At 32.4% G+C, this 22,682-nt stretch overlaps 1 protein-coding gene across 3 annotated transcripts in view; it reads right to left on the reverse strand.

The window, feature by feature from the left end:
* The window catches only part of SOX5 (SRY-box transcription factor 5), a 941,468-nt gene that overhangs the window by 354,695 nt on the left and 564,091 nt on the right, over positions 1–22,682 (reverse strand). The window lies entirely within an intron of this gene.

Consider the following 22,682-nt stretch of genomic DNA (forward strand, 5'->3'; position numbering starts at 1 on the left):
ATCCCCACACCATTGCTCATGTTCATGGGTAATGTATATAAGTTTCTGGCCACTCTTTTTCCTAAACTGTACTGTATATCTCCGTGACTATTCTGTAACTACCAATCTGTACTTCCTAATCAGAAGCACAATTCTTAAAAACTTGGATTGGAAGATTCACCAATCTTCACCTCAGAAGACAAGGAGATGTCAAGAAGCTTATTTCAAAGACAACTTAAATAGATTCACACTAGGTAATAGGATAGAGAACTTTTCTTATCTATTATCTTAAGTGCAAAAAAATGAAAAAGAAAGGGCCTACCTAATACAAATATAAACAAAATAAGGACAATTGCAATTAGTTTTCACACTTGATTTTAAAAATGAACATTTATTTCTTTGCCCCACTTCCACAACCAAAATGTTAGAATGTATTAACATTATCAAAATCCCTATAAATTAGCAAAGTCCCTTTTCACTGCCCCTAACCATCACTGCACTATTCAAATTTACCTGAAATTAGTTCCATAACCTCTTTAGGGGAGGCTCTTGATTCTATGATAATGTCTACCTCTGTGAGAAAGTAGAGTTACCCTTTCCACTGGAAGCACATCCCTTATGTGCAGAATGCATGACATTTTACTGAAGGCACTCCCTCTCATTTTTCATCACTTAATCTACTTGTCTCAGAGCAGGCACCTCTCCCCCCGCCTTTTTCTCCTGCTCTCTCTCTTTTTCTCACTCTCCCTTCTGCCCCCACTCTCATTCTCATTTTATATGCATATATACACCCATTTCACACATACCAGTAGGGTTAGAAGACCCAAGAATTATACTTTCCATAGTTAGTGGAAAATATTCCCCCTTATTAAAATAATGATAATAAATAGTTATTCTGATTTTCCTCACAGGTTCTGTAATACCTACAAATCACTGTCCAACATTGTTTGATGATGAGTTATATCAATATTTTTTTCCAAAGAACAAACTATGATGTAAAAATTCACCTTAGATAAATATGAAAAATTGTACTTCTGTTTGATTTTGCTGGGTCTTCAAGAACTATATACAGTATTCTCTCACTTATTGCGGGTATTACATTCTGGACGACCCCCACCTGACGCGATAGGTGAAAATCCATGAAGTAGGAACCTTACATTTATTTTAGTATTTATATATATTTTAAGGCTTTATAAACCCTTCCCACATACTTTTAAACTGCTCCCAGTCCCTTATTAACCTTTCTCTCTCCCTTCTTAACCTTTTCCACACTTTTATAAACATCGCTTATGTTCTTAAACATATTCTACACTCTTAAACCTACGTAACTTTAACAACATATGTATATGGTACCACAGAATTCTGCGATATAGCGAAAAATCCACGATAAATAATTAAAAATAATATTTTTAAAACCCCCATGATACAGTGAGGCTGTGATAAGTGAACTGCGATATAGAGAGGGACTACTGTATAGGTAGTTTGCTATAAGTGGCTTATACTTGAAAGGTGTGATATCATATATTCTACAAAACATAGAGATCCTCAAAAACTCAAAAGGAAGTTCACCTTGAAATTGATTTGTCTCTGAATGGGTGTTACATTTTCCAGAATCCAAAAGTTTTATAGTCCATTTTGAGGGCTCTGAAATATACTCCAAACAGGAGCATCAAGAAGCAGAGGGAGAGAATGAAATCAGGGCAGCTAATAATCATGGAGCTCCCCAGTGAAAATCCGTTGAACAAATGAGAGAGGACACTGGATTGTGGTGTGACTCATAGGAGCAACAGGTAACAAAACCTGAAAGGAAGGCAGACCAGCCCCCCAAAATACAGAGTAAAAACCAAGAAATCTGAATAGGGCAAGGTACTAGAAAAAACATAAGTCCTGCTGTGAGTTGAAGCAGACAAGAAAATTGAGATCTCTGAGATTCAATATCTATGAGCAGAAGGTCCTTTGGAGGCAGAAATGTGGATTTGCTTTCTGGCCTTAATGGAGTTCAGTACTTGCATGTGGCCAAGGAATTTTATGGGAATTGACAGGTCACACTTTAACCAAAAGAGACTCTTTAATATTAAAGCCCAACACACTGACTTTGGAAAGATGCATAAATTTTACACCTTTAATCCTTATTAGACACTTAAATTTCTAAACCTTTAAAAAAATACTTTTAAGTATTTGATTCATCTCTAAGTCAAAATAAAGTATAGAAAATATAAATTTATTTATTATAAAATAATTTAAACACTCCTTGATTTTTAAATACTCATTCCATATAAAAATAGTAATTTATAAGTAAGAAAATTATTTTGGCTGCTCTTAGGTACAGTAGAACAGATAGCATTTTCATCGGCCTGACTTTTCAATTAAAAAAAATTCACTTGTCCTTATGGCAATGATCTTTAAGCATCCCATCCCTTACAGCTAATAAAAGAGGCAAGCAAGAGCTAATGAGTAAAAATTTGAACTCTTAAAAATCAGGAACCCAAAAGAAAACTGTCTATAGTATAGATGTCTTAATTTCTATCACCCACCATTATGTTAAAATTGCCTATTAATATTTAATTAGCTGTACCACTAATTATACAAGTATAATATTCAAGTTTAAATTATAATAAATTATGAGATTCTATGATAACGTTATCTTAAACCAGCCTTCTAAAAAAATACAGACATAAATTCAACATTAAAAATGTAGTAGTATTTCAAAGAGATATAGAAGTGGAACAATTAGCAGAGAATTTTATATTATCCTACAGAGAGCATCTCCTTACATAACAATGGCCCATTTCTCCCCAAATATGGGCATTCACATTAAAATGTGTAAAAATCAACAAACTAATATAAAGTCCTATTGAAAATATTACAAAACTATGTTTCATGTAGGAAAAGCAAAGTTATATATTAGATCATGCTATACATGAAAAGGAAATAAATTAAAAGCAAAACCATCAGTTAAGAAACTGTTATAAAGGTAATGCTGCTCTTTATTTTTTACCCTTTTTTTAAATTTAAAAAAAAGGCCAGGTTCTATATTTTGAGCTGAATAATACTGAACAGCCAATTAAATTAAGGAGTCTTCAAAATAAAAGTCAAAGTTCAAACATCATGGGGGCTGCCCTTTATCTGATCATTTAATAATATCCAATACAGGAAAATAAAAAGTGAAATTAAGACCACTGTGAAAGAAAATTAACAAAACAAAACAAAACCCAACCTTTCTAAACAGAGGAAATTCAACTGAGCATAAATAAGGTCACATCAGAGAACATAATTAAAAAGCCTATGTCAGGATAAGTATAAGCTGTACTTGTATAGCGATTTTTAATTTTTATGAACATACATGTTTTCACCTGGGGAAATCTAATATCTTCAGAAAACAATTTTTAAAACTCTGATTTTTTGAGCCCTAACATGACAGCTTGTATTGAATCAACAAAATGTTATACTTAGAAATTCTTCAGTTAGAAAAAAAGCATTTAAGTTTTATCAGACTCCATTAATGAGCAGGATAAAAATGACTTTAACAGTTTCATCAAATTAAATCAATCTTTAGCATTTCCATTCAATAAAATGGGACAATCAACAGGCTGTTCAAAACTAAAACGTCCCTACAATTTCTCTACTCATCCGCATTCTGACCACACAACTCTTTTCAATTCAAACCATGCATTCTGGAGCTCCCTTTCTCACCCCTCACAAACCTTAGTGGAATGAAGGGCATTAAAAGTAAGTAAACAACCAATAAATGTAACTATGTTACTGAGTCATGTGGGGAGGAGGGCAACACGCAGAGAAAATGGCCAAGTTGTTCACATTGGTAAAGCAGACTTTGTTCCATAAACTTTCCAAGAACATTGGTAGAATGCTTCATTTTTAATTCACTCAAACCCATTTAAAATTTACCTGACTACAGCAATCTGACTCGGTTATTTCTTGCTCTCACAAAATGCCATTTCTATTAACACACCCAGGAAAAAAAAATAAATGTGTTCAGCTTGATATTTTGACTTATGTTTTGAACATCAGACTCATGTGAACCTACAAAAGAAAGCTCTGTAACCATCTGTAGGGGAAGGAGAACGAAAGCTGAAGGAAATTAGCAACAAAGGATCATGGCACAGTCACATCTGAGAAATAAATTAAGACACTTTGAGTCCTTCAGTTGATTATACTGGCATTATCAGGACTGTGAATAAGCTGAATTTTCTGATATGATAGCCAACATTTTATTGGGTACTTAAAATGCAAAATGACAGTTCAGAGTTGTCCATGAATCACCTCTTTTAATTCTTCAACAACCTTATGAGGTAGATATTACTGTCACCAATTCGTAAAGGAAGAAACAGGCGGGCATGGACAGGTTAGAAAACTCATGCAAGGGAAACAGTTTTGTGCATGGTTGAACCAGGTTTGTAAACTAGACAGTCTTCCACTAGAGCCCACAACTGTGACCCATACTACTGCCCAGCTATGGAAAATTCTAGCAATCTTCATCTTCTATCCTCAGCCCTTCTCAAAAAGGCTCTAACACATAGACCAGCAGGTCTCTTTGTGTTCTCTCAGGACACCTTATACTTCTCCACTCACAATATCTGCCTTTATACAAGGTGGAGCAAAAGTAAGTTTATAGTTGTTTATATAGAAATATAATAATAAATAATAATACAAGAATAAACTGTGTTTTGTGTGTTCTCAACTGTAAACCTACTTTTGCTACACTCTGTATATTGAGATTGCTTGCTTAATGTCTGTCTCTCTTTTTAGACTATAAGCTTGATGAGGACAAGAGACCTGTGTGCATCTCTTGTTCCTTATTAAATCTCCAGAAGCTAGCACTGTCCTGTATATACAAAGCACTCATTAATATCTCATAAAGAAATGCACAAACATTTTAGTATTGTTTTAAAAATCTGTCCTCTCAAGTGCCATTCAAAAATTTCTCTTAGTAACTACAAATATTAACAATTCCTCATCAATAGTAGTTAATATGTACTTAGTGCTTACTATCCCAATTTCGGTTCTAAGTACTTTATATTAGATTACTTAATAGCCACGATTTTTTTACATAAAAGGAAAATTAAATTTCAAGAGGTTAACTAATTAGCCCCATATCACACAGCTAGTGAAATACACAATCAGGATCTGAACACAAGCATCTGACTCTAGAGTCTGAACTGTGCACTACCTCTAAACAGGAACAATTTTCAAAGTGTTAAATTCTCTGATTGAATAACTGCTTTGTGCTGCAGAGCAGTTAAGAATTGGAAAATTTTGGGAAAGATCTCCAGTCCTTAATCGTAACATATATTTAGTAAATAGTAGAGTGGTAGTGATAAAACAGAAATGAATAGCTTGTACTTTTCCTTAATATTTTTCAAAATTACAAAATATTTTAGAAACTTTAAAAAGACTATTTCTGATTTTCAAAATATGAGAATGGTGAATGAAGACTAAGGAAAATAATTCAATTTGTTTTGCTGAGATAGTTGACTTCTAGCATTTTTTTCATAAACAATGAACACTGAAGTTCTAAGAATCCCAATCCAACAAAATACATATTTACAGTACTTTGCTATTTTATAGACTTTGTAATCAATATTTGAGAGTATTACTTGCATAAAATTTTATATTTGTGGCCATTTTCAAAGTAGACTTTATGGATAAGTTATGATGGTTTCTTGGATGAAGGAAGCACTATTTTCTCAAATACCATCAAACAGCTCTCTGCAAAAGAAATCACTAACTCAGATAGCTTTCTCAACACAGATTAGTTCTCTTAAAATCTAAGCCAAGGAAAAAAACTGTCTCCATGAACTTAGTACACCAAATTTCAACTTGGTATATATATTTACTTCTGACTGACCAGATTATAATCCTAAGAGACTTAAAAAAGGACAATGGTCTAATACTTGTCCAAAAAGTTTGTATCCACCCTGGGTCTAACTATGAGAATGCAATCAGGCAATGCTGGTTGTGAGATTGTATATGACAAAAATGACCTGGACTTTTCAAAAATGTTGATGTGAATGTCAAGATGAAAAGATGGCAGGGCACTATTTATAATTAAAGGAGACTTAGAGAGATATGAAAAGTAAATGCAATACCTGATGCTGAATTTGAACCCGGATTTAAGTTTTTAAGAAAAGTATGAAAAGAACTATTGGGAGAATGGAAAAATGTGACTATGGACTCGTCGGCGGCGGCGGCAGCCGTCCGTCTCAAGAGACGATGGTGTAGCTTCTTAAGAGTCTATCTGCACCGCCGAGAATGGCTGTGCAGTCCAACTCGGGAGTGACACGGTATCTGTCTCCTCCTGTGTTGAATCGACATCTTGCGATGACGCTGGAGTGTCCTCTCCAGTGAAGCTGAAGCTACAGAGCCTGGGCAGGGTGATATGGGGGGTCTGCTGTTGCCCATGCAGCAGACCCCCCCTCTCTTCGCAGCTGAAGGGTCCAAGGGAAAGACGGAGTCAATACAGCTTGGCTTCAGGTGCGCCGCAGGAGTTGCCGGTGTTGACTACAACGTCAAACCGCCTTAGGGACTCCGGCTCCGGATTTTCTGTCGGGGTTTACTCCCTTAGCCTTTCCCCTGAAGAGGTATGCCGCAAGGCAGCGGAGGTTTTTTTGGAGTCAGAGTTTTCCTTCTCTGACTATGGACTATTTCAAATAATATTACTGCATTAAGGTTAATTTCTAGGATGTGCTAATGTTATTATGGTAATGTAGAAGAATGTCCCAGTTTCTTGGGAGTGTTAGACTGCAATTTACTTACAAAGGAATCAGAAAAGAAAAAGACAGAGAAGGAGAAAGCAAAAAGGCCAAAAGTTAATAATTAGCGAAACAAGCTGAGACATATATGATATCCATTGTACTACTATTGAAACTTGCCTGTAAATCTCAAATTTTTAAAATAAAGAGACAGAAACATTAAGGAAAGTTCTATATCCAAGTAATTTTAATATATTTTAGATGATTGGGATGTTTGTAATTGTAACAAATGTAGTAAAAAATCTTCTGTCTAATGAGTTATATTTGCCATTGTGATCTATATGTGTCTGAATGTTATCACGAAGAGCAGTTCTAAAATAATTATGCCTAAACCAAAACCATCGGTTTTGGGATACTTTGGTTTGTAAATGGAAAACAGAGGCACTTTCAAATAACACTGTCATATTGATGAAGTGATAAATTGTAAATATCTTTTTTATCCTTCTCTTTTCTGCTTTATCACTCTCTCATTTTTTTATTTACATTAATGTGTACCTTTACCTTGCCAAACAAATCATCTGCATAGTAAGTATTCACTAAATATTATAAATGAATAAATTAACATGGAAATAAGTAGGCTCTAAATAGACACATAGTGCCAAATCATATGAAAACTTATAAAGTGATATGCTAATTTAACTTATTTTCATTAACTTGGATGACTTTCAAAGTTGAGTCAACTCAGAGGACCCAATGAGATGCTGTATTGTCCCGTATCTGCAGAAACAACACATTTATCAGGACGGACAATTACTAATAGACAACTTTGATGTGCTTTAAATGAAGATAACCCCTGCTATATTGTACTCCACCAAACTCCAGTGTCTCAGTGGGATGCTCTTCGGGTACTCAAGCGGATCCAAAACTGTTTGCTGAGGAAAAAATCTTGCTTTGTCTTTATGCACTCCTAAGGACAGAGTTGCGAGTGCTCCTAAATTTAGGCAAGAATACAACTCAGTCAAGAACTTCTTCCTCATCTCTTAGCAACAGCTTCAGTGTAACTACTGTTATTTAAAGGGATAGTTAAAGGGACACATTAGCATTTTCTTAGAACTCTGCAGTATCCTTGCATCAAAAAATCTACATACAGTACCTGGCAAATGTTAGTTTCATTATTTTAAAAAATGTCTTCCTTCACTAAGTTTTCACTCAATATTCTTTCTCTTATCTGGTCTCTACTGAAAATGGTAATGTGAAGAATGCCTTATAAATCTTCTATAATACCTCTACTGAAGATTATTTAAAGATCCATACCATAAATTACTCCCTCAGATATCAAGGCTACAAAAAAAAGCTGTGATTATTGATAAAACAATACATTTCCTTTTCAATCAGAAAGTGATGATCATTATCCTTGTTACGACTGTCAGGTAACACAGTTATTCTTAGCCATAGTTTTAGAAATAATTATCTTCCTTTTTGTTATTTATTTATCTGCACATATACTTACATAATATATATGGTGTCTATATTATATATAATATATACTTTTATAAAATATGTATATATTATATTTATATAACACACATATGTGTGATATGTAAAATATGTGGTTTTGTTGCCATGAATATAATTTTAAACATTTTACTCTTTTCTGAAAGCATCTGAAGTTCTAATTAGTCTTGTACAATCCATAGGCTTCAACATTATTTACTAATTTCCTGATATTTATGTGTCAATATGTATCCCAGTATTATTTGCCATATTACATGAAATATACTTAGAATTATTTCTACATGGGTAAAATCTTTTCAAGGGAATAATAATATACATTTCCTGAGCATGCTAAGTTACATATACTTTTTTATTTAAGCAATAAAATGACCTAAATGATGGGAATTATTAAAATCCCCATTTCACAGATAAAGACATTCAGGCATGGAGAGTTTATTTAACTTGAAAAATCATGTAGTTAATAAGCAATGAGGCTGTAAAATAAACATAAGCACACTGACTCCAAAGCCCACTGACAATCTCTCCTCAGTTAGGTATCAAGGAGTTAGAGAAAGCACCAGAAACCAGCCATACCCACACATGGAAAAACACTTAAAAGATTAAGATTCAATAGAGACTTCTGGAACAATTCAAAACTGTATCAAAGTATATGAATTTAACAGTAAAGTTGAAAAAAATACATAGAATTAAGCCACGGGGTTCATCTCCATTCCCAAATGCCTTATTGTTCCCAGGAACCTGCAATCTTTTGATCAGTCACAATATTTTGTTACACCAATTTGAATTTTCTACTCAAAATTACCAACATTCCTGCCTGCGACCCAATAAAATCAATATGTCATTGCTACAAGTTAAATCCAAGGATTAATATCCTATTAATTATATCATTATTAACCAATTAATCACAAAGTTTTCCATATTAATATCACCATACAAGATGTTTACCCTAAATACTTAAAAATTACTGTAAAGAGGCTTCCTGCCCATTAAAGCAGCGATAAAATTAATCAGATAAACTTCCTGAGCCTTGGAGATGGAATGTTTGGGTTTATATCCCAGCTCTGCCCCTTAATACCTATGAGGATTATGCAGCTCGGTTTCTTTTTTCTTTTTCTTTTTTTTTTCTTTTTCATTTGTAAAATGGAGATAACAAATAGGGTTTTTGTGACCTCAGTTTGGCACATAGTAAGTCCATGTTAAATGTTAATGTTATCTCTGTATCTATCTCCATAAGTATATATCTACATGAATAGAGAAAGAGCTCAGATCACATCTTGCGGATCAATTTTAGAAACTGTATGTAGTTTCAGCTGTGATCCAAAAGGGATAAAGTATTCCTACCCAACCACAAACTTCTTTAAACCCAGTGGAGAAAGTACAGATATACAAGGTGGCATTTCAAATAGTAAATATAATTGCCCCTTTCAAACCTATAATCTCTAAAATAATCTATACAATCCTTAATCAAAGACCTTCCTTTCCAATGTTAACTCCATGGAAGTTTGGAGAAACAGACTGTATTCATTGGGTAAATGACATAAACATCTGTACAAGCCAGTGTTACTACTAAGGCTTTTTAAAAAGTGATAAAATTTCACCTTCTTGTAAAAGAAAGCTAAGAAGGAAGACAGTTAATAAAATCTCAAGTCTTTCTGACTCATTACTACCCTACTAAGCTGTGAACTATTAGAATCTAGATACAGATAAAAGTTTTAATTTTCCTCCCTCCACAGAAAGGGATAAAACAGCATAGCACCATCCAGTAGAAACATAATGTGAGCCACAAATATGAGCCTCACATGTAACTTAATATTTTCTAGTTGCCACATTAAAAAAGTAAAAAGAAATAGGTGAAAATAACTTTAATAACATACTTATTTAAGCGAACATATCCAAATATTATCATTTCAACACATAATCAATGTTTGAAAAAGTAAGATACTTTGCATTCTTTCTTTCAAACTAAGTCTTCAAAATCCAGTGCATATTTATGCTTATAGAAAATCCCAATCCAGACTACATTTCAAATGCTCCAATAGTGCATGTGGGTACTGGCTACAATATTGGAAAGCACAGATACAAAGGATTCTGAGGGCATTTCTTTATCCTTTTTTACTAAATCACATACTTCTTTCTGAAGAGCTAAAGTGGTCTCAATATAGCTATGGTAATTCATACAATCTAGATAAATCAATAAGCTAACACATTCTAATAGCTCATTTTTTCCAATATTTAAAAATTCAAAATATATCTCAACTGAGGAAAATAAAATAGATGAAATCACTTAGTCAAAATTTGTTTATTTCTGCTTATTATGTGCTAAGTAACAGTCTATAATAGCTCTATAAATGTAAAAGCTTCTAGTATATAATACTTGCCAATATTCTTTTACTGAGGATTTCTTCCTTACCTTTAAGGTAAATGAAATGGGTGAAATAATTAGATTTTGCCTATAATTTACTATTTATGGCATGTTTTTTCTTTACTGAACTAGTGATGAAACAGCATCAGTCTGATTTAATACTATAAATTCAGAACAAATGGGAAAGCATTAAATTCAGAAGTGCTTCTGGACCATTAACTTCCATGCTGATTTGACATGCACCATAGTGCTCAGGCAACAGACTCAGGAATATAACCTATTCCTAAAACAAACAGTACTTTATCTCATAACCATCTGGGGTTCATGTCCTTAGGGCCACTGCGTACTGTTGTCTGGTGTATTTTAATGTCCTGAGGGGTACAGTGATAAGACTTACTTTATTAGTGAAACTCATTTTGCTAGGAAAAGAAGACTGACATAGAAGAGATTACAGAGGGAACAAAATTTTGGATAAGGCCCTTGTTTTCATTATTTAGCTGAAGAAAATCATGGGTTATATATGCTTTCAAACCCTATGGTTTTTCTAAGGCACCAATAAAAGTGATACCATTCATAACGTGGACAGTGGTCTCTTTCATATATTGCCTATAGTCGCAAACTTAAGTGCCAAGCAGATGGTTGAAATCTGTTTTGTATAAAATGTGTCCTTTTTTCCTCCAACTGTGTTCTTTGTATTCATATTCAGCCTAGGTTTTAGCCATCAAAACACTGGCACTCTGTCGATCATTAGCAGCATTTTAGACAACTGGCAACTAAGGTATTCACTGTTCTCCACAAAATGTTCAGCTAATATTTCCCAGATGTATAATTAAGGCAAAAGATCATCTTCTTAAATTGGTATCAGCACTTTGGATAGCTTCTGGCTTTCAACAGATTATTTTAGTGGAAAACAACTTTATATCAAAAATAAGGGTTCTTTTTTTTCAGATGTTTCTGTTTGCATGTAATATAACTGTTCATGAAAAGAAATCTATTGATTTGCCCAAGCTTCACCTACAGTCTAAAGAATAAGTAGCTAGCTAATGCAACACATCTCTTGTTACTTTTACTATAAAATCCTATAATGTACTGTTTTTGTGTATATGTTTCTTATAGTTATTTAATATTTTCTAATTTCCAAAATATTGTAAAATACTTTAAAAAGCAGTAAATGGCATGTAACCATTTTTTACCTTTACAGAAAATCACTCTTTTTTTGTCGTCCAATAAGTTGTTCTATAAAATTATTCATTATAATGATTGTACACAAATAAATTCATTTTAATTATTATAGGTTTTAAAGCATAAGAATAAGATAAATTAGCAAATTCATTATTTAAATACTCAATATACTAATACTTCCGAAAATGATTAGTGTATCAGATTTCTTACATATAAAGTGGGGAAAGATCTCTCTTAGGATATTTTATTAACAGTCAGCTGTCAGAAGAAACTACAGCTACATTGCTACTATTTAGGTACAACTTACCTGGCATCAGTAATCGTAAGTGCATTTAAAACAATTACAGTTGTATTAACTACAAATTAAAAAAATAAATCAATATATTTTTACAGGTATTATTTTATATGATAAAATGATTTTCAACTATCAGACTAGAATATTATCAAACAAAAATATATAATTTTTACTGAAGTGCTGATCATTTTACATTTTCCAAAACTTCAAACTAGTTTTCAAAGTTTGAATTCAGTTGCTTGCATTCATAAATATACAAATATTTTTCTAAATCTTCTAAGTTTAAGATGACTCACTGGCATTGAGGGATAAATAATGTTATACTCATTCTAAAGCCCGTTTTGTACATGCAGGGCTAAAACCCAAGGCATTTGAGTGACTTACACATCAAGAAGTTGTAATTCTTGATTTAGAAACTGTAGGAACATATGCCAACTTTGTATATTAGTAAATGCTGGATGATATAATATATTAGCGATAAGCTGTCCAACTGAATGATTTCCAGATTTTCTTATATGAGTAGAATATTTGCACATTTCCCTTTAGTCCTAATTTTATATGTAGTTCTGGTTCAATAAGGCACTTTTCTGCTTGTATTTTACAACCTTTATATCTATTCCAGGAGAATAAAATAACACCAATTTTTTATTTCTGGAATCAGAGTGACAGGAATAGAATAAAATAGATATTATAATTATTAATAATATAATTAATTTTAACATATTGCCAATTCTATTGTTAACCCATACATGAACGATATTTAAAACTTGTAACTAATTTATACGAAGACTTCATGATACCACTGTCATATTTTCCAGGTATACGTAATAAAGAAGGACCTTGCATATGTAGTCTAAGATTATGCTGCTGATGGTGTAACTACAAAAATTTTCAGAACACTGGATTAAAAAAAAAGCATGCAATCTGCCGAATGCAAGATATTACTAATATGTGAACCTTCTCCTCTGAGATAATATAGCTTTGTAAATGCATCCTTCATTGGTTATTCCTCTACTCCTTGCTTCATAGGGTACAGCGTTACTTTTCTTGAAATTGCCAAACGTCAACTAATGTATGATAGGTTGGCTGGCCAGATGCTAATGCTAATAATTGTCTATTTTATTTTGAAAACCACTTGAAATCTTTTATACTACCAATCTGTAATCTTAGTTGATTGTGCCATTTTCAGGCCCTATGTTTTATAGTTTCATATAAAAACGTATACTGTTTACAAGCCCTGTGTTGTCCTAATGCCCTACTCTTTTTTTAAAATATTTTATCTTAGTCTTATCAAGATTTTCACCACTTTGACCCAAAATGCTATTCTCATGCTTTTCTTATTACCCCTGAGTGTCTTGTTTAATAATCCATATTTAATTTATTTTTCACAATATTTGTCATAGTTGAGGATGGTGATTTGATGCACCTGAGAGTTTCAAATACATAAAATATGAGTCTTACCTTTGAAACACATTGCTTCAAAATAGTTCATAGCAAATTTGGGTACTTAATCCTAAATAAGAATTATATATACTATTTGGATTTGAAAGTCTTAAAATACACTACGGTTACTTGTTCCTGCACACCACCACTCAGTTGACAGGTAAGGCAAATTGAGAAGTGATTCCACATGTTAAAGGTTGTTATATGAGATACTCTGTCTACAAAAGGCTACATAAATTCAAGAATTCTGACCACAAAAGTAAAGAACTAGGGACCTTCCAAATGTAGTTCAAAGTGATGACATTTTGAGATCTTGAGGGATTTTAGAAATGATTCAGCCCATCTTTGCATTTCACAGATGCATACACTAAGACCCAAAACTTCTTCTCAATCTGTAAGAAAGAACTAGAACTTGAGACCTTACAGTCAACTAATAACACTTTCTTTTATGGTACACTTCCCCTCAAAACTAGTGCTGATACTGGCAAATGTATATTTTTTACTAAAGAGGAGGAAACTGTTCTATGCTTCAGGAGTAAGTACTCAAAATCCATAAAACACTCTCATTTGATAGGTTTGCCTTAGGCCTCTAACACTCAACTTTTTCATCTCAATCTGAAATCTCAGCTTTTAAGCAAGCAAATGATAATGTACCTAACTTCTTGAATTCAAGTTTTCCATTAAATAGATTTTTAAAGCTGGAATAATACTTAGTTCCTTATAGCTGATGCCAAAGGATTCTGTGTTTCAGGTGAGAAAGTGGAATGGATCTTCTTTGTATTTCCATAAAATATTTCTTCCTTTCAAGATTTTCTCCCCCAGATTGCAGATTCATCAATGTTTAGTAGGATTTATTCAAAATTCAATTACCCTATAAGTGAAAGAGTTTCTCCTAAATTTCCAACTTTTTTTATGTGTTATGTGTGTATAGCTATTAAATTCTTCATATAACTGTTACTGACTCTCCATTATCTTTTAATTTACTTATAAAAGTCTATATACTCTGCTCCTTCACTCTAAATCTTTAAATTGCAATCAGCATCTCCTGGATATGTTTTTATTTTTCTAGGAAAATGCTTTTAAAGCATGAAATATTCCTAAACTATGTTTAGGTCAAATTAGAACCATTTTATCTTTCCAGTAATGCTAATTTTTCAAGAAACAATTACACTTCCATATATACATCCCATAATCCTTAGAGTTCTAAAAATACTATCTTGTTTTATTTCCTAAATTCTGGATATGTTTAAACTAGAGAGAAAAAGAAGTTCTGGCTTCAGAAATAGCATTCATTGTTATCTTTGTCCATTCTGAGGTCTTCTGCTTGATTAAGGGTGTTTAGAATATTACATGAATGCTTTTTCACATCTTGATAACACTATGGGAGAGATGACAATATAAATCTGCTATTGTATATTCAGCTATCACTCATTCAAGCTCAAATTAATTTCTGAATGAATCAGAAATTAAATAGTTTGATCACCAGTTTATTTCTTTCTCTACTAAAGGGTAAGAACACTATACATTATTTAACAAATCTTGAATATACCTCTTGTAGAACAGATTAAGAAGAAGAAAAGAAGACTATTAACATTAGTTTTATGCGACATCATCCTGCAAAATCTTTTCAAACATATTATGAAACTCAATAGCAAATAAAAAGAGGGGGAGGTGTTGAAACAAAGGGATAACAGGAGAGGAGTAAAAAAAGTCTTTGGACTTAGTAAAGTATTGCCCAACAAACTGGGCCAGGTAAATAACCAAAAGGAAGAGTTGTGGGCAAACAAGTAACACCTTAACTCAAGAATCAGAATTAAAAGGTTTTGAAACTTTGTCAAGCACTATATTTTAACTGTGTATAAAAAAATTAATAGCATAAATAAAGCATTGCTTTTTTTCATTTTGTGCTCTCTTACGTGAACGCGTATTTCTCATTTTCAGTGTTTGTGTTTCTTTTTCCACTGGATGCCCTTTTATTAGATAAATATGAATTTGTTTAAAATGAAAAGTCAACGGATAATATGTGAAAGTTCCACAACCAGTTCTCAAATAATCTTCCACCTTGGTATCTTCACCCCAATTAACAGAAAAACAGAAAACCAATCTGAAATCAGTTCTCAAGTAAATGATTTACTATATTTCAAAATAAATTTGAATTAAATGTAGCAGGAAAACACTATTTGGATCTATGTCTTTTTTTACTACTAGATTTAAAAATTATCAACATACAAAGTAGGTTAACTCTTCCCTTTCTTTTCTCAATAATGTTCTTAAAGCCCTAAAGGAGAGAACATGTCTTTTATGAAATTGCTGTTCAGTGTCCCATCTGACCTAACTCTAAACTGTCAATATAAAAATCTTATAAGGTTCTGAGGGTGCCTTTTCTGGGGGCCCTACGAAGTGAACTTCATTTCTTCAAAATACATCTTTTCTTAATGCATCTGATTCTTGGTTTTCAATGTGACAGTAATGATTGGGATGGGTAGAGCAGGCACGTATGCACAGGACATAATAAATATGTATATCTCCAGTAAGAGGCATTAAAAGTGAAGCTACTAATACATTTTTAAGAATTATCATATATTCTGTGTTTTTAACATTTTTTTCTAAAAAAAAGCATTCTTTCAAAGATGTAAGATGCAGAAAATAGAAATGTTGTCACATATGAAAGTTGCAACGGATTTGCTTCCAGAAGCTTTTCTTGATAGTGTTCTTTTACCTACAGTATGTGTCGGCACTGGCAGGTAGCCCTAATTCGTTAGTAGCCAAATTATTTTTGTCCCTGAAGTATGAGAAATCTCCGTAGCACATGAATGAGACATGGTTTACTAGTTTACACACATCTTTATAACTTCAAGAAACCAAAACTCATTCACAAATGCTTCATTTCAGCAAAGAGAAAAGCTACAGAACACCAGAGATATCTACTTTGAATTCCTGGTCCCCATTCTCTAGGAGAAAACGAAGAGACAAAAATCTTATTAACTTCAATAAAGAACTTTGGTCCTTAATGCAAGAAAAATAAACAGCTTTCTGTTTGCCACACTTCATATTTAAATTAAGTCAAAATATTTCAGCATAAAGAAGAAAAAAATCTTTTAGTAATAAACCTAAATGTCTCCACATCAAAATCCATCACAATGGCATAGTAGTTTTAGATAATGCGATTCACAGTAACTAGCATCCTTATACTGCATAATCACCTGCTACATTTATATATTGCTGTACCACCTTCACTAACTTATAGAGAAAAAAGAGGAAGATGAAATAAGCAACACTTAGAAATAAATGTGTAACACAAGTGATGATTCAGCCATAGCAAAAAAAAAAAAAAAAAATCTCTGAATTTTAAAGCTAAGATAAAACTAAAGAGCCAAATGCCTGAAATGTTACTTAAATAAAAGAAAGAGATCTGAAATACAATAAGCCAAGTTCCAGGTTTGAATTGATTTAAGGTTAGACAGTGATTTCGAATGTCTATGAACATCTACAAGCTTTTGTTTTTAATTTTCCTTCTGTCATGTATTATGGGTAAAAAGTCCTTAAACTACCTTGTAATAGATTAATTGCTTTCAAGCTGGGTGACAAAAGGGCATAATGACCGGAAAATGATACAAAAGAATCAGAAAAAGCACGTTAACAAGTTTATCAACAAACCTGGGTAATTCTCATCAAGTACAGATTAAGGTTCAGTGGTTCCAAACTGGCAGCATTCAATTGGGTTCATATTTGGGTTTTTTGTTTTGTTTGTTTTTTTAAACCACCTGTCGTAAAACGACATTGTTTATGCTAATTATCTTTGTTTATGCCACAATTCTGTTTGTTTACTACATTCTTTTAAAATACCATATCCCTATAAACAGTTCTCACCAGAATTCTTCTAAATCTTGTTTCGGTCTGGTCCTCCTCGGCAGCCCACTGAGCAGAATGCAGTTCTACAATGAAGGCGCAAGAGCTGGGAGCAACTTTGAGTCTCTGACTCCTCAGGCTGGCAAACGCAGGGAGTACTGCTGAGGTTTTACTCAGGCTCTAACGGAAAAGGATACTGAATGTGTAGAAATGCAACACCCCCCTATTGGACAAGCAGAACCAGACGCCACTGTATCTCCAGAAGAGATGTATGAACTCTCAACCAGAAAGTGAAGAGAAGAATAGATAATACCAATGGGAAGGGAGTGCAGCTTTCAAACTACAGGAGAAAACACACAGGGTAATAAAAGATAGGAGAAGATCTTCTGAGCCATTATCAGTTCCTGATCAATACGAAGGAATATGTAGCATTTTCCGAAAGGATGTCCAAATGAGCACTGTTCACTTAAGCAAATAGTATCAGTCTTTAAATTTTTCTTCTCTAGCAAAATGACTTAATTACCTATCTAACAAACACTGTACGTTAACATGTATAAGCATTCAAATGTTGTATTTAATATAAATGGTGATGATACCAAGCAATGAAAAGGCAAGGACAGAATGAATGAAGTAAAGGAGAACTTCCTATGTTTTAGTCCATTTCTTGTTCAACAAAATTTTTCCATTAGAAAGACAGTATTTCATGTTATGGTTAAATCTATGAACATCTTTTGATCTGATTGCCATCATCTGAGTCAGAGACCTGACATAGTATAAACTAAATATGAATTAGCACAAGAGAAATATCCTAGTTTATTTCCCATCCTATTAGTTAACCTCACTGAAATTATAAATGAATAACAAATTATAGAAGAAAATGAAAACCCACCAGTTACACTTCTTTAACAAATCTATAAAAAAGGAGGTGTTCAACCTACACAATACATATCTGCATTATGCATATATACTCATTAGGAGGCTGGAGATTTGACAGTGGAAACAATAGACAATAAAAATCAGACTTTTCCATGAATGTAATTTTGTTTTTTAAATGCATTATGAATGTAACGCATATGAAATAGCTTCCAGCCCTGTGGAGGAGTAATGTGCTAAAGTATTAAAACAGGTCTTATTATTTGCCTCTCAGGTATGATGCATATACAGATTTTAGTTTAATGCTCCCTAAGAACAGGTAAATACTTTATTGTATGCTTATTATACTTGAGAAATATAAGAAAAGAACATACCAACGTGTGAAGTAATCATCATATTCACACATTTCTATATCTATTAACCTGCTAAACACTGAGCAGTATGCAATGCCACCTGATTTAACCCTTAATCGTTTTTGGTGACCAGTCAGTCTTCTAAGTCTTCAGGACAGTACTCCCGTGTGAGCGTGACAGAGGTGTAGTTTGTCCACTGCTTCATGCAAGCTGCATTCCAAACTAATATTTTAGCTCAGTTAACTTGCAGCTTATTGAGATGGTGATTAAAATGTCTAATCAATTATAGGGAACTTTTCCTCTACAAAGTATAAGTAAATAAAAATAATAAAATGAACAAAGGCAGATATCAGAGCATCCTGAAAACTTAATTTCAAAGTTACAAGTTTAAAGTTGCCATTAGGTAAGAGAAGGTAACTTGCCTTTGAGCCACAGCTAGAGATTACCTGCTAACTTGAATGTGCTTATCACATGAGTACAATGATTTTTTTTTAATTTCTAATTAAACCAAATAAATCTGTTTCTGTAATAAATATTTTATTAATATGGCCAAACTTTAGATAATTAAAGTAATGCGAATGTCAGGTATTTTTGTAGACCGCTAATAGCAATTTGTCATGGTAGTTTAACAAATTAGTTTTTCACAATACCTGATGTATATTTCTTCAGAAAAACACCTAAAAATTTCTTAATGTGTAAAATTATCTTTAGTCAATATGACCACAAATAAATAAGTTTAAATTTTCATTACAGAAGGTTTTACTCTTGTACTGTTATCTCCAACATGTAGAAAAGAGGCAGTCTGTTGTCTGCACCCGTTTTGAGAGAAGCAGCCAAATAGGTGATACTATGAACTTAATTTGTGCATTCTACTACAGTCAATCCCATTTTTTTCTACTATCAAACTTTTTTTTCAGCAAGTATCTTCCACTTGCTTTTTACTGAAGTCTCTAACATAGAGCAATTAGAAAATGACAAATAGCTTATTCATAACACTATTACATTATCAAATAAAATAAATGTAAAAGAAATTAGTAGAATACTAGTAGTATCAAAATTGCTTTTTTATTCAGCAGAAACAAACTAATACTGCTATTTAAGGCAATTGTTAAATATTTTCATTCTAGAAATACAAAAAAATGGAATTCTTAAAGAACAACTCTTAACTCAATTTTTTATTATTTATTTTCAAATAAATACATAATTTCACTATCTTCTTTTAAAATTTTTAGGAGAGTTCATATGTTCATTCTAATGACACTATTACTAACATTTAGACTATGTTGCCAATTACATTTCCTCTAAATTGTCTAAAAGACTTTGCTTACAAATAATTCCTTAGAACATACTTAGCCTATTCACCTCCCACCTAAGAACTGTGTATTTCATTAATCATAACCAGTTATAATAAGGATGCTTTAAAATAAAAATAAAATATTTCAACTTATCTACTTTTCAGAATCACTATTTAATGCACTCTACCTCCTGAATGTTTTCTAACAGACAATGAAAGTGTTACTAGAGTTGAATTACTTAATTGCTTATTAGATTGACAGTATTGACCACGTATATTTCTAGAGCTGATAACACACACATAACAAATCTAAATCCAAATTTTGACCCTGATATTTAAGTTTTGAATATTCTTTAAAGTTCCAACTAGTCTACAGGTTGCAGAGAATAACAGAAGATGGACGTAACTCCACCAATAAAATTAGGAAAAAAATCACATAAAACTTCAAAAATACATCACCCTCTAGTAACTCATTTATATCTTCTAGAACAAACTTCTCTATTTCATAAAAAAATTTTGAAGTCCTCTTTTCAGATTCCTAAGTTTGAATGAACAACTCATCTATAACAGGTGAATAAACAGAATAAAAATTAACGCTTGATTGAAATAACCCACTTATTCAATGAAGGTTGCAAATATTTAAAAAGGCAAAAAATAACTTACTATCATAGTGTAGTTATAGAATATATACCTCCTTTGGAGAATATGAATATTCAATATTGAAAATGTAAGATATATACTCTATGTGGATGACTATATATATATACTCACTCATATAAATTGAATGTAAACTAGTTATGATCCACTGAAATTTTTGTGTACATTATCAAGTATAACCACAGGGGAAATTATTAAGAAATTTTATATGACAGTTTCCAAAATTATTTTAGCTACTACTATTTACATATATGTTACCTATACTAACAACTTTATTGATTATCACTTGCTTATTTAATTAGCCAGTTAGAAAAGCATGCTTCTTTCTGGGTGACAAAAAACAAAAAACAAAAAAAGAAGAAAGAAAAATAAAATTTCACCAGGAGGAAAAAAATCAAATTGTTAAAAGAGATTTGAGCATCAGAATAGAAAGGGAAAAGTTTAGTTTAAAAAGAGATAACTGAAAAAAAATACAAATAAAGTTCACAGCAGGAAAACTTGCCTATATAGAGAAATAGGCTACAGCCTGTTAATATGTAACTACCTTTTTATAAGAACAGTCTGTTAATATGCTTAGAAATCAGACTCAAGAGTTTTATTTCCAAAAAGTATAGAGTTGAAGAATACTGTTATTTAAGTGCTACTCTGTGCACATGCTGGAAAACTTACTGTGGTATATTGACAAACTGCTACATTAAGCAATAGTATGTTCCAATATTAATAACTTCAACATCTACATTTGAAATAGGCTATATTTGCAAACAAAAGCTATTTTAAAGAGTTAATATTTAGAACTTAGAAAAGATAAATTCAAACTATTAAGAAAGTGCAGTCATTTGCTGGAATCATCTAGTGAGGATTCACCTTAATTAAAAAAAAAAAAAAGACGGAGAGGAAATGAAAGAAGACAGTAGTAAAGTATATATGTTGGTTATTTTACTTTCTGCCCTGATCTGATAATGGCTTCTCTAATATTTGGCCACATTCAAGCATTATTTTATTCTCAATATCTTTCTCTTCTATTGCTTTATTCTAGAATGTTTTAATCTTTGTCCTTTCTTTTTTCATCTTTTCATATCAAATTCAGTTGTTTGAGCGATGAACAGCTTGACTTAGCATATTTTTAACCAGCTGGTCTAGCACCTAGCTTGCATTGCATAGTCAGATACAACAAATGTTTATACAGAAGGTAGCTTTCATGAAATTGAAAAAAAAAAAAAAAAAAGCCTGGGTATCATGCATCTTGGCTTTTTTTAGCTATTTTTTAAAATTCACCATACAGAATACAAAGTTTGAATTCTTTTTAATGGCAAACAAAATTCTATTTATAGTTCTAAAAATGAACTCATGCTGGGATAAGAACTCAAATTTAAAAACTGCAATGTGTACTTACAGGAACACTAAGAGGGCTAAAATTCTTTCAAAGCCCCGCTTTCTTTGCAACAACATCAAATGAAAGGATATTGCACGTATTTCTCCAAAAAGGAACTACTTAATTACAAATACACTTACTCTCATCATAGCAAAAGGAGAAAATATAGCAAATCAAAATTTACTTTAAGACAGCTCGTGCAAAAAGTGGCCACTGAAACTTAGAAAGAGATCATCACTACCCCCCACCCCTTTTTGACATTTCCAAAGTAATCTGCTAATAGATAGTGGTTATGTTAAATGCTCTTTTTAAAAAATCTGCTCTCTTATATCAACAAAAGGTCATGTGCTTTACTGAGTAGCTTCCAAAGTTTTACGGAAGGATCAAATAAGAACTTATAGCCTCTGTTTAACCACCACTAAAATCTTCTGTCACCCCAGGAATTGCCAGACAGAGATGTTGAAAATGGTTAACACTCTGCACAAAAGCATTTTAAAAGGTGTAGAAGGGAAGAAAAATATCAGTAAAGGGAGAAAGTAAGAGAGTGAACTAGAAAGAGAAAAGCAGCGAGTGGGGGGAGAGAGAGATGCTTAATGTTCATTTAATTTCCTGTTATAGGACGCAACCTAAAAACATTGAAATCTCGGAGACTTTACAAATCAGTTCAATGTGGTCTGGGCAATCACCACAAAAATCAGTTAACAAGATTGCAGAAACACTAGCTAAAGGCTTTTCTAACAAACAGGGGAGCATCTTCCAACTGATTCAGAGACTACTGTAAAATGGGAGAGTTGTACT

The sequence above is a fragment of the Furipterus horrens genome, unplaced genomic scaffold (assembly GCF_987537825.1).
Source record: "Furipterus horrens unplaced genomic scaffold, mFurHor1.1.pri manual_scaffold_4, whole genome shotgun sequence".
NCBI classification, from domain to species: domain Eukaryota; kingdom Metazoa; phylum Chordata; class Mammalia; order Chiroptera; family Furipteridae; genus Furipterus; species Furipterus horrens.